The sequence below is a fragment of the Cydia splendana genome, chromosome 9 (assembly GCF_910591565.1).
Source record: "Cydia splendana chromosome 9, ilCydSple1.2, whole genome shotgun sequence".
In the NCBI taxonomy this organism is placed as follows: domain Eukaryota; kingdom Metazoa; phylum Arthropoda; class Insecta; order Lepidoptera; family Tortricidae; genus Cydia; species Cydia splendana.
This window is the reverse complement of record NC_085968.1, coordinates 7,131,304-7,144,689: the sequence shown is the minus strand read 5'-3', so window position 1 is coordinate 7,144,689 and position 13,386 is coordinate 7,131,304. Positions and strand designations below refer to the sequence as shown.

At 39.3% G+C, this 13,386-nt stretch overlaps 1 protein-coding gene across 2 annotated transcripts in view; it reads right to left on the bottom strand.

Annotated features, from left to right (window-relative positions):
- Positions 1 to 13,386, bottom strand: part of LOC134793473 (afadin) — a 125,755-nt gene that overhangs the window by 109,537 nt on the left and 2,832 nt on the right. For both annotated transcript variants that reach the window (XM_063765056.1, XM_063765057.1), the window contains exon 2: positions 8,849 to 8,913. The gene's annotated coding sequence lies outside the window, so the exon portion shown is untranslated. The remainder of the gene's footprint in view (positions 1 to 8,848; positions 8,914 to 13,386) is intronic.

The following is a 13,386-nucleotide window of genomic DNA, read 5'->3' as shown; positions in this document are numbered from 1 at the left end:
GACAGTTGTTAGATAGTTGTCGGCTTATTAAGAGCGCTCTTACAAGAAAAGTCGAAATAATGCAAAATTGATGATACTAGTCGACGAAATTCAGGACTTTGCGCTCATTATTAGAAACAATGAGTACTTGTTCCAGTAAAAGCGTCTTCTTATCTTTATAAATATCGTTGTAAATATTAGAAAAAGGACTTATTAAATTAGTAATGATTTTTTTTCTGATGGTCGTTTCCGAAAAACCCCGTGAAGCACTGAATGGCGAGCTCTTATTTGGAAATGTTGAGAATTTTACTCTGCTAAACCTGGCTATTTTGTATTACTAATACCCTGTACTTTAGGCATATCAAACTATATTTTTCCTACATACCTTTGAGAAAGAGAAAATCAAAGTAAAACGAACTCGATTTTCTCTCCGAAACAAGTGTCAATTCCTACGAAAATCTACTTAATATCGAAGTCATTTTCATACTCAAGCAATCTGCAACGTTTGCTTATACTGTTGGTATACATTAGTGTTTATGAAATTCTACTATAATTTTTTGGCAATTTTTTGAAAACTACTCTATATTACCGATGACGCGCGCTGCGCCAGCTCAGTGCCGCGGCAGAGCTTGTAGAGGCAGGACGTGTGTCGGTCGGCTCCGCACATTTTCAACGGCGACGACGAGGTTTTTTATCATTGTGTGCGGCGGGCGCCGTGTAAAACGCTATACTGTGTGCGTGTAAACCGCAACGAGAGACTTTGATCCTAGCACTGTTTTTATAGTATTATAATTTATAATGGTACAGTTTAACACATTCAATACCACTAAGTGCTACGGGTTACGCTCGTAGCGCGTAGCCACGGTTTCGTCGTATGTAGCGCGTAGTCGCTACGAACAGTGTACCCGACAGTCGGGTTCTTGGTGTTGAATGTGTTAATAAACTACCGGACAGGATTAAAAATATTTGAAACGACCTGACATTCTATATGTATTTATTTGACTCAAGATAGTACTCAGGGTCTGATGATGGAGCCGGAAGGTGGTCACCGGTACCAATCAACCATGCAACTAAACCACTTCGTGTTTAGGCTCGTTTTATTCATCTCAACAAGATCTTTGACACAAGATAGTACTCAGGGTCTGATGATGGAGCCGGAAGGTGGTCACCGGTACCAATCAACCATGCAACTAAACCACTTCGTGTTTGGGCTCGTTTGATTCGGCTCAACAAGATCTTTGACTTAAGATAGTACTCAGGGTCTGATGATGGAGCCGGAAGGTGGTCACCAGTACCAATCAACAATGCAACTAAACCACTTCGTGTTTAGGCTCGTTTTATTCGTCTCAACAAGATCTTTGACTTAAGATAATACTCAGGGTCTGATGATGGAGCCGGAAGGTGGTCACCGGTACCAATCAACCATGCAACTAAACCACTTTGTGTTTAGGCTAGTTTGATTCGTCTCAACAAGATCTTTGACACAAGATAGTACTCAGGGTCTGATGATGGAGCCGGCAGGTGGTCACCGGTACCAATCAACCATGCCACTAAACCACTTCGTGTTTAGGCTCGTTTGATTTGTCGCAACAAGATCTTTGACACAAGGTAGTACTGAGGGTCTGATGATGGAGCCGGAAGGTGGTCACCGGTACCAATCAACCATGCAACTAAACCACTTCGTGTTTAGGCTCGTTTTATTCATCTCAACAAGATCTTTGACACAAGATAGTACTCAGGGTCTGATGATGGAGCCGGAAGGTGGTCACCGGTACCAATCAACCATGCAACTAAACCACTTCGTGTTTAGGCTCGTTTGATTCGTCTCAACAAGACCTTGGACACAAGATAGTACTCAGGATCTGATGATGGAGCTGGAAGGTGGCCACGGGTACCAGTCTACCATGTAACTGAACCACTACGTGTTTGGGCTCGTTTGATTTGTCGCAACAAGATCTTTGACACAAGGTAGTACTGAGGGTCTGATGATGGATCCGGAAGGTGGTGACCGGTACCAATCAACCATGCAACTAAACCACTTCGTGTTTGGCTTCGTTCGATTCGTCGCAACAAGATCTTTGACACAAGTTAGTACTCAGGGTCTGATGATGGAGCTGGACTGTGGCCACGGGTACCAGTCTACCATGTAACTGAATCACTTCGTGTTTGGGCTCGTTTGATTTGTCGCAACAAGATCTTTGACACAAGGTAGTACTGAGGGTCTGATGATGGATCCGGAAGGTGGTCACCGGTACCAATCAACCATGCAACTAAACCACTTCGTGTTTGGCTTCGTTCGATTCGTCGCAACAAGATCTTCGACACAAGTTAGTACTCAGGGTCTGATGATGGAGCTGGACTGTGGCCACGGGTACCAGTCTACCATGTAACTGAACCACTTCGTGTTTGGGCTCGTTTGATTCGTCGCAATAAGATGTTTGACACAAGATACTACTCAGGGTCTGATGATGGAGCTGATGATGATAGACAGGTACCCGTCGCCACCTTCGCGCTCCATCATCAGACCCTGAGTACTACCTTGTGTCAAAGATCTTGTTAAGATGAATAAAACGTGCCTAAACACGAAATGGTTCAGTTGCATGGTTGATTGGTACCGGTGACCACCTTCCAGCTCCATCATCAGACTCTGAGTATCACCTAGTGTCAAAGATCTTGTTTAGACGAATCAAACGATCCTAAACACGATGTGGTTTAGTTGCATGGTTGATTGGTACCGGTGACCACCTTCCGGCTCCAACATCAGACCCTGAGTACTATCTTGTGTCAAAGATCTTGTTGAAACGAATAAAACGAGCCTAAACACGAAGTGGTTTAGTTGCATGGTTGATTGGTACCGGTGACCACCTTCCAGCTCCATCATCAGACTCTGAGTATCACCTAGTGTCAAAGATCTTGTTGAGACGAATCAAACGATCCTAAACACGATGTGGTTTAGTTGCATGGTTGATTGGTAATGGTACCTTCCAGCTCCATCATCAGACCCTGAGTACTGTCTTGTGTCAAAGATCTTGTTGAGACGAATCAAACGAGCCCAAACACGAAGTTGTTTAGTTACATGATAGACTGGTACCCGTGGCCACCTTCCAGCTCCATCATCAGACCCTGTGTATCTTCAGTGTCAAAGATCTTGTTGAGACGAATCAAACGAGCCTAATCATGTTACTACATGGTTGATTGGTATCCGTGACCACCTTAATCATCATCAGATCCTCAGTACCAGTTCGTTTTTAAACCCTCGTTGATACAAACTTTACAACCTATAGGTACCAAATGCAATGACGAAACATGTAAATAAGCGAGTAGGTACCTATAATTTCTTTCGAGTAATATACCTTCATAAGTACGAGTATGGGGCTATTCATAAATTACGTCGTTTCAAATGGGAAGTGGGGGGGGGGGGGTCTGGACATCGGATGATGGTAACATGACGTAGGAGGAAACAGATTCATCCGAAGCTTGATTTTTGGATGATTTGAGGGGTGGGGGGGGTCAAAAATCGTCAAAAATAGATGACGTAATTTATGAACAGCCCCTATGTACATTTGCACTGCATTTAGTATTTTCGTACTTACCAAATAACAGTTTTAGAACTTTAAAAGTTAAGAGTACAGTTAGTGTTGTTATGGTTGATTTCAATATGCTTCGCGAAGGATCAAGAATGTTTAATCCATCATTGTAGTGCGAGTGTGGTAGAAGGGATCGGCGTACTGAGCTCGCACGGCCTGCCGCAGCGCGTAAAATACCTAAACTCGCTCAACGCCGAAATGTAATAGCGCTCTTAACATTCTCGGCCAGTGAGCACGGTTACTGACAGTGACCCACTTCAACTCCGCGTATATCTTGTAAGTTTACTCGTATGTAATATATAAATAACAGCAATGTTTTAACGATGTTTACAGAAGGTATCGGTCGTTTTCTAAGAGCAGCTGCACCTTGATGTAACTAGTACTAGTACGTACATCTCCAAAAAGCAATGTGTATAAAATACATATAAATATTTATAAATCATCGATATCCAAAACGGACAAGGGTTCCGATAAGGTAGCCAAATTTATTGAATGTGAAATGTGAAAATGTGAATAAACATCCAAACCAAACAAACTTATTTACCATAGGTAGAAGTTATGAATGGAAACAGGTATCATTCCCAACCGGGTTCGCCAATGACTACGAGCAAATCCAATTTATAGAGTTGTCGTCGGAAGAAAAATGTAGGTAATGTTCTAATTTTCAGAGTTATTTGAACAAACTTAATATTTATAATATCCGTTCCATGCTAAATAATTATACAATTTTACACCTCACTCGCAACGCATTTTTTTCCTGTTATGCCGTAGATATAACTATTTTCTTTGCAAAAACGTAGTTTTATAGATGTACATCACAAATATCACAATTAACAATGAAAACGCTGCGCTGAACCAGACTTAACATTTATCAACGGGAATAGGTAGGTACGTATTGGAATATGGAATGTTAGTCATCATCTGACGCCTAATTTAGCCCGGCGAAAGGAAAAGTTTTGTATATTATTTAAACTCTGTTACATCACTAAATCAGCCCTGATACAAACAGATGCACATCAGTAAAAACAAATAAAAAGTCGGTGCAGCACTTGTATCAGCTCCGTTCACGCGCATTTAATTTGCTTATTCCACAGTTCCACACGTTTCACTACACGAATTTCAGCTTGTTTCGAAAAATAAAAAGCTTGTAATGAACTTTGTTACCTACACACACTGTGGGCACACGGCTATTTTTGCAATTAGATAATTTACTAATATACGTAACTGTAATGAAACAGACAAAGTAGCGAAGCGATTTGTTGGTATAAGGGAAATATTCTTTTAGACTGTTGCATAACAACTTTCTTTCGTAGCGTACTACGAGTAAGCAAACACAAGCGAAATTTCGGCTGCGCTATGACGAAATGATGTACTTGTACAATACAATGAATCACGCAGGGGCTCTGATGATGCGTAGACGTGTTCGTACACTTCGTACGTAACGAACAATGCTTTAGTTCACATAGCATAGATCATTATTATAACCGGTCAAAAAGCTTACAAATGTAATAATGACTTTACACATACACATACATTGGTTACATAGTCAGAGGACTTCACAGAGGAAATCACTTTTTAGAATTTATTATTAGCATTAGTCACTAGCATGTAGATTCTGTAAAAACTAACATGATTGGATTATTAAGTTGTCATTAAAATAATTGAATTGAATAATTATCTACCAGTCATATGGATATTTGCTGTAACGCTATCCTTACAGAAATATAACCTAGATAATAGGTTGTCGTCAACAAAAAAAAGGACCCAAAAAGAAGACGGGGGCACAGTTATCTATTCACACACCAGAAAGGCCGGCGCGGGCGGCGCGGCGCAACAGATAAAGTTTCGGAACGCTAATCCATATTATACCGATGTTGTATTTTTTACCCATATATTATGGTTAATCGGGAAATAAGAAGTTGGACAAATAATTATATCGAGTGATTTGTAGATAATTTGTAGATTTTATAAATTTGGGGACAAGGGATAACTGATCCCGAATCGGACCGATATTTCTTTTTTTATCCAAATATGATCAATCTTAATGAACATATTGGCCAATGTTTATATATATCAAGGGTTTACATTAGATAGGCAGATAGATTTACAACGTCCTTGCGTAGGAAAATGGGCTTTAGCAGGTGGTAGGTGCACCGTTCCACTTGCAGTCTAATTGAATTAGTGGCAATCGGCTTGCTGACTCGCTGCTACGCCAGCCGCCCCCATTCATGCCCTACGCATGCCCACATAACGTGACTGTAATTAAACTATAAGCCTGAGAAAATAACGCTTCAATGAACTTCAACAGTAAATTACCGGCGAGTTACCGGCGTGTCTTTACTAACCAAAAAGAAAGTTCTATCAAGTCCTAGACACTCCGAAACTAGAATATTTTCTTTAGCAAATTGCAGTTGTCTGCAATACTTGTTACCTTTAGGATACTTATTATTAGTACCGATAACAAATTGAAGCAATTCATTTAAATGTATGTCGTAGGGAAATGTTACGCGCGCTTTTTTTTTGTATGCTCGTACTGCCGAAACGAACGCAGAAAATATGGTAAACCATCAATTTTACTCACTAGCAGATACATACATATATGCAGATGTACTTATGTATACCTAAATTAACTTTTATAAATAACCATAAATAAAATAAGGTTTATTACTGAACTCCCGTAATTAAAACCAGGAGTGTTACGAATTTTCGACAATTTCTGGTACGTACAGTGTAAGTGTAAGGTACTACCGAACTAATCAATTTCTATGAAAGTTTAATGAGGGGGTAAGTATCTATAAGCGTTTATTTTAACACAGGTCGAGTTTCAGATCGGCGCTAAGTATGTTGATGCGATATATGTACGTTTACATGTTTTCAGAATACTGTAGCTGCGCGGTAAATGCGTGAGTTTTTCAATGTTTCAATCAAGTTACCTCACTCGTATAATAACAATAAGGGGCTGTCCATAAATTACGTCATCGATTTTTGACGATTTTGGACCCCCCCCCCCCTATAATCATCCAAAAATCATGCTTCAAATGACCCCATTTCCTCCTACTTCATGCTACCGTCATCCGATGTCCAGACCCCCCCCCCCCTAATTTGAAATGACGTAATTTATGAATAGCCCCTAAGTTAATTTCATTTCATATCAGCATATCAATCTTCGGTGAAGGAAAACACCCTGAGGAAAAAGGATCAAATCCTAACACCTATTAGTTGGAAGGTTAGATGTCGCTAACGAAAAACTGGTACCGGGAAAGCGCAAAGATAAAGGAGCGAGGTACTTAACTATTATATTTATCTTGAAAGTACATTAATAAAAAATAAAAAAAAGTAAAGATTCATTAATTTCATTATGAAATATCTCTTGAATATATGTTATTTTCATGAGCTTGTATTCGCGGCGGGTACAGTTGCGGTGCGAAAGCAACCTGACACCGCATCCGCTGAGCAGGCTGAGCTCCTCCGGCCGACCAGTACAATGACCTATTCAGCTTTAAACTATGACTATTGTCTCTTCTGTATTATGGAAGTTAATCTTTATCGTTAACCATAAACTAAGACCTCTCATGGCTCTCATAAATACATGGGGTGAGGCACAAATTTGTTTTAATATGTAATCTATCAGTAATAAGTTTTTGGCAAAAATTTCATTTTTGATACAAGCATTTATCGCCGACTGTATTTTTTTTTTCACAGGCAACTAATACTCATCGAGACAATTCTAAAAACCCCAAACACAATTAAGTTTCGTTGTTTTATCACAGAGTTCCTATGGCCACCTCCGGTCTCCATCATCAGATCAGCTCGATGACACCATTATATTGCATTGTCACCCGACTTACGTATGTATGCAAAATGTCAGCTCAATCGGTAACCGGGAAGTGGATCAAATTTTGATTACACACACACAGACAGACAGACAACGGTCAGGTGAAACTAAATAAAAGCTTGTAAATAAGTTTTTGGCTAAAATGACATTTTTGATACAAGCTTTTATCGCTGACTGTACTTTTCTTACGACAGACAACTAATACTCATCGAGACAATTCTAAAAACCCCTAACACAATTAGGTTGCGTTGTTTCATCACAGAGTTCCTATGGCCAACTCCTGTCTCCATCATCAGATCAGCTCGATGGTACCATAATATTGCATTGTCATGCGATTTATACATGCATGCAAAATTTCAGCTCAATCGGAAACCGGGAAGTGGATCAAATTTCACTTGCAAGATTTGATTACACACAAGACAGACAGACAGACAACGGTCAGGTGAAACTAAATAAAAGCTTGTAAAATAGTATTGAAGCACCTAATATTTATTCTCAAGTTGACAATGTTGACAAATCGGCTGATCCCAAATACCATAAAATCATGAAAAAATTGTAGGAAAGGCAATCAAAGAATACCTAGTTAGTATTGATGTCAAGCATAGATCACGAAACAAAAAAAATACTTACATAGTTTTATTCTTCAAATTATAAAGCATATTAAAATTTTAAAGGAAACATGGGATTTAAACTGACGCAACAACATCCCGTAGACGTCGCCAGCGCACAGCTTTCGAAGTCCAGCCCGTGATAATGATAGCGCTGAACGCGGTACTTTAAAAACTGGTTATAGTAAAATATGCCACTTACTGCGGGAGGCTAACGTGAAAGTTAGCTAGCGATTACTTTAATATGTTTATCTCAGAAACTTGACTGCTGCTCTGACCCACATGCTAATCAAAATGATCTCTAGTATCGCAAAGAAAATAGTTTTGTCACGTGTTTAAAATTTATTGCTCTGGGTTATACTGAAAAAGTCTATAAACAAGGAAGCACCTTGTAGTCATCAAAAGCAACTCCAAGACGTTGACAGCACTAAGTCCAACAGATAGAAACCTAAGGAAAGGGGCTTGGCCGCAAGCACTCCTATGATTGAGCGAGCCCTTGTGTACAGAGAAAACGGCGTGAGAAAGTAAAAAGACGCAATCATCCAAGAGAAAAGCTCGTAGAGGCAGGTACATGCGGCGCCTTAATAGAATACTTAAAAATTCAGGACATAGGCCAACGCTCGGGGCTTGACCCACTACCGCTACTTTAGCACTTCTGTTAACCAATGTTTATGTCCATAACATGCCCTTTACAATTAAGAGCGTTTAGTAATGTTATGTGTACTTAGAAACGCCAAGGAAAGTTGGTTATGAAGATATCAGAAATTCAGAAGCACACGCTTGGAACAATATAGTTAAGTGGAATAAGTGGTTATGAAATTTCTTGTAGTTTTACTTACGTTAGAAAGAATATCGACACGCCGTCAGACAGCAATTGGCGTTGTCTTTAACTACGCCATGCTATCTGCAACAAGAAAACCTATGTCACTATTTGTACAAAGTGGCACTGCAATAATCCTCATAGACACATTGTTGCAATGTCCCAATTGGGACTAACGTGACTTGCTCAATGTACTTATAGCGATTATTGTAAGTGGCTATAACGTATAATGTGGAAGCAAATAATATATTCTAATGCTTTTACATATTTATAATTATTGTTGATGCACATAATAAAATAAAAACAAGGTAAACTGAAGGATTAGCCACAACTCCTTACCAAGTATGTACCCAAGTATCATTATGTTATGACTTATGAGTCATCAAGGTAGATAATTTGTGATTGATATATTTAGACAATAGCTCGGCTTTTATCTATATCTGCTTCTTATCAACTAGCTTAGCAAATTTTACTTTACATTGAAAGGGTCCTTTTGTAGTTTACATTCGTACAAACATTGAGATATTTGGGTAAAGTAAACTAATGTTATCAATTTTTTTAACATCACGATATTAGCAAGTTTTCAAGCATAGGATACAAAGAGTAGTATGCGAGACATAACTGTTATGATTATGACAAAACCATAGCTTTCGTCCATCTTTCGTCAACATCTGACAGCGACAATTGCGTCAAGAAAACGCAGACGCACAAAGAAGGTCGCATATGCAGTATTTAAAACTTAAACGGCACATTTACACAATAGCTTTCTGTATGCTTTCATCGGATAGGGATCTAGCTGTACTTACAAGAGGCACCGATAGGCGACCGCACCATAAAAATTGGTACCTGCGAGGCTGCTCGCAATCACTATTGAATCACTGCCTGCACAAGTGACTCACTGAGGCAACGACCCGAGTACCCCAGAACGCCAACTGTTGCAAATTCAAGAGATAAAAAGTTTTAATCATTGGCAGTGGCGGTGACAATGCCTATTGGGCCTCATTATAAAACCTTTGTTCTTGTAACTCTTGTAAGGGATTTATGAAGTAGACAACTTGATCATGATCATTTCATTCATGTTTGTTTGTGTCACGTTTGTGACATAAGTACATAAAAGTACATTTCTTTTCATGAATATGTACCACACCAACTGTGTGTGGTACTATACAGCACGTCCACGGATGATTTTATTATTTCTTTTGCGGTACATATTCATGAAAAGAAATGTACTTTTATGTACTTATGTTCTTAAAAAATGTACTCGCACGGTTTTGGCATAGCGACATACAGGTCGTGGTCGTGCTGGGTAGATACTGCCTGGCACGACCACACTATATTTATGGTTAATTTAATGTCAAATGAATACAAAACAAATGTACTCAAATTGTACTATCTACAAGCACATCAAAATGTGACAGTCATACTGCAAGAATCGCTGTCATGATTAAAAAAGGTGAACCTAAGGGCTGATTTAGACGGCGCGCGAACTCGCATGCGACTTTCATTCAATGACCTTTTATTTATTATCAATTTACTTACATCTATGCTTTCATTACATTTTTTTTGATCGGCTGGTGGCATCGTTTCCGCCATTATAAACGATGCTCCGATACAAATACAACGCTGCTCGTCGCAGTGCGGCGTAAACGCCATCGACAATAAGGTCCCTTTACATTGATGATCCCACATATAGACATTATGCGCGCGCGAACTCACATGAGATTTTAGTTATTTCAACCAGCCGATCAAAAAAAATGTAATGAAAGTCGCATGCGAGTTCGCGCGCCGTCTAAATCAGCCCTTAGGTCAATTTAGGTTCACCTTTTTTAATCATGACAGCGATTTTTGCAGTATGACTGTCACATTTTGATGTGCTTGTAGATAGTACAATTTGAGTACATTTGTTTTGTATTCATTTGACATTAAATTAACCATAAATATAGTGTGGTCGTGCCAGGCAGTATCTACCCAGCACGACCACGACCTGTATGTCGCTATGCCAAAACCGTGCGAGTACATTTTTTTAAAACATAAGTACATAAAAGTACATTTCTTTTCATGAATATGTACCGCAAAAGAAATAATAAAATCATCCGTGGACGTGCTGTATAGTACCACACTCAACTGTGTCATCCAATTTCATTTGTCATTGATTATTATATTAACGCCAATTAACGCCTAATTTCGAGTCGTCAATCGTATTTAGAAAGAATCACAAAGATGTAATAGGTAATAATAATGGACGTATTTGCTTAGTTCGTTTGTGGTAATAGTTCGATGAATGAAGTTGCCGTTATGGAGAATCCTGATTAAAGGTTTGTCCTGATAAAATTACCGTTAAAACTTGCATATCATTCATAACACTCAACTATCCATAATCTGTAAAAATGCATGCTAGCTAGTAATTTAGATATGAGCTAACCTAATAGGAATGCACTGAATGCAGCAGTTTTTTGATCAAATTATTTTAAAAGTTATTTTAAAGAAACTATCTAATTATCATGAAAGTTACCTTCGATAGTTCTTCGACTCGGCAAAGTGTCGATGAATGAAGTGAAAAGTAGTTAGAAAGACATAACGCGATCTTATGAAGGAAGTTTGGGTGCTTTTAAATTCCTAGTTTAGAAATATCAGTAGAAAAAGGCGCGAAATTATTTTTTTCTATGAGACTACAACGTCTACAACCCTTCGTGTCTACATTTTTTTAAATTGACGCTCTTTTCTACTGACGGAAATGGCTTGACAGACTATACTATATGTATTAAATTCGTTTTTAGTGGATCAAAGCCAATGACAACTCAAGCAGTAGCCGTGACACGATAAAACATCGGCATAGGTGAGGATAATGCCCATAACAGCCTAATTAGAATGTAAAGCCCGTAGCCCCGCCTCGGGCGAAGAATAAGCTCGTAGTACGCATAGGCATGGCACGTGTCACGATTTTGATATTCCGACGACCAAGTACTGGCGTTAGGAGGTAAAATGCAGGTATTGTGTTGAATCAGTACTTAGCAAACGTACTGTTATTGGCTGCAAAGTTTATGCAGCTTTATAGGTATGGGGTTCATGTGCTTGCATCTATTTCAAGCAATATGTACCACTATGGGTATAAGGGTTTGGCTGAGAAGGTACTTATTTTGTGTGGATGTACCTATATCAATGTTGAAATCCGAATAGGTATTCAGTTTGACCTTGGACCCATGAATTAACTACTCAAAATTGGGCGCCCAACTGGTAAGACCTATTGAATTGACTAATAAGGAAGTCTGCTTAGTCATTTTCTCGTGAACATCAAGCAGTTATTGAATTTGATTATGCTATGACGCGTTTTGTGTCGTCCTGTTGAAAACGGAGCAAGTACGGATTGCAAGTAAGTAATATAAGTAAATATCCTATATTGCACCATAAAGTTAGAAAAATAAATACAAAAAGCGAAATACAAGCTTAAGATTAGGTAACAACAGGCATGGTGTACAGGTATGGGTGTATGGTGGTCCGACTTTCTGTTTCAAGCAGGTCGCACAGATATTTCGGTTGACGATTGCATCCATCATAAACATTGACTCCACGACTGCGAACGAAATGCAAAGCAAAGAGGTCATGGCATCCCTGCGTGAATCTGAATCTTGTCTTTGCCATTATTAACTTTTATGATGCAATTTCGCAGTTTTCGCGAAGAAACAAGATCACGCCGCGAGGCTCAGTGGTTCAGCGAAGCGCTACTTCCTTGGGTGATAATATCATCGGTTACCAAATGTTCGGCTTTCGTTCGCGAACCAGTGTACATGAAATATCTCAAGCATGCTGGATCTCAAGGTAACATTTACACTAGTTGTCTGAGGCGAGCGTTCGCTTGCGCCCGGTGCGATGGATATCAGGCCCTGCAGAGCAACGGTCGCGACGAATGCACCACCGTGACGTCTGATGACAATCCGGACTGGTACCGTTTGCTCTCGTCTCGCTGTCTTCGTGAGTACATTAGGAAAAGCACAGGTAAAATAACAATGGAAATTTACAAGCTGTTCGAAATGGCATAAACATCTTTTCATGGTGAAACTTAAGCGCAATATAGTTATGTCGAACGATGTTCGACGATAATTGTGTAGGAATTAATGCTGACAGAAGTAGGTTCCCTTCTTCTCCATCCAACTTTAGGGAAGGGGGGTTTGAATAAACGCGATAAGAAGACGAAAGCTCGTCTATTCGCGTCCCTATATCCTACACATGACCATCAATCCCATGATATGATGTGAATGAGAACGCATTTCACATCGGTAACGCGTTTATGCATGGATAGTTAATAGCGTTATTTCTCTACAGTACAAAGTTCCAACGGCCACTGTTCTCCATCATTAGATCAGCTTGCCTTGAAGCAATTTTCAGGGGAATCGGAAACAGGCCAGTCTATTATTTAACTTGCAAGATTCAATTACAAAAACATTGGGACAGCAGGTGAAACTAGATATAAGCTTATAGTTAAAAAAAATAAGCACTTGCCAATTTGGAAAGAATGTATAATTGTACACTCAATATCATAGATGTTATCACCTCTATTTC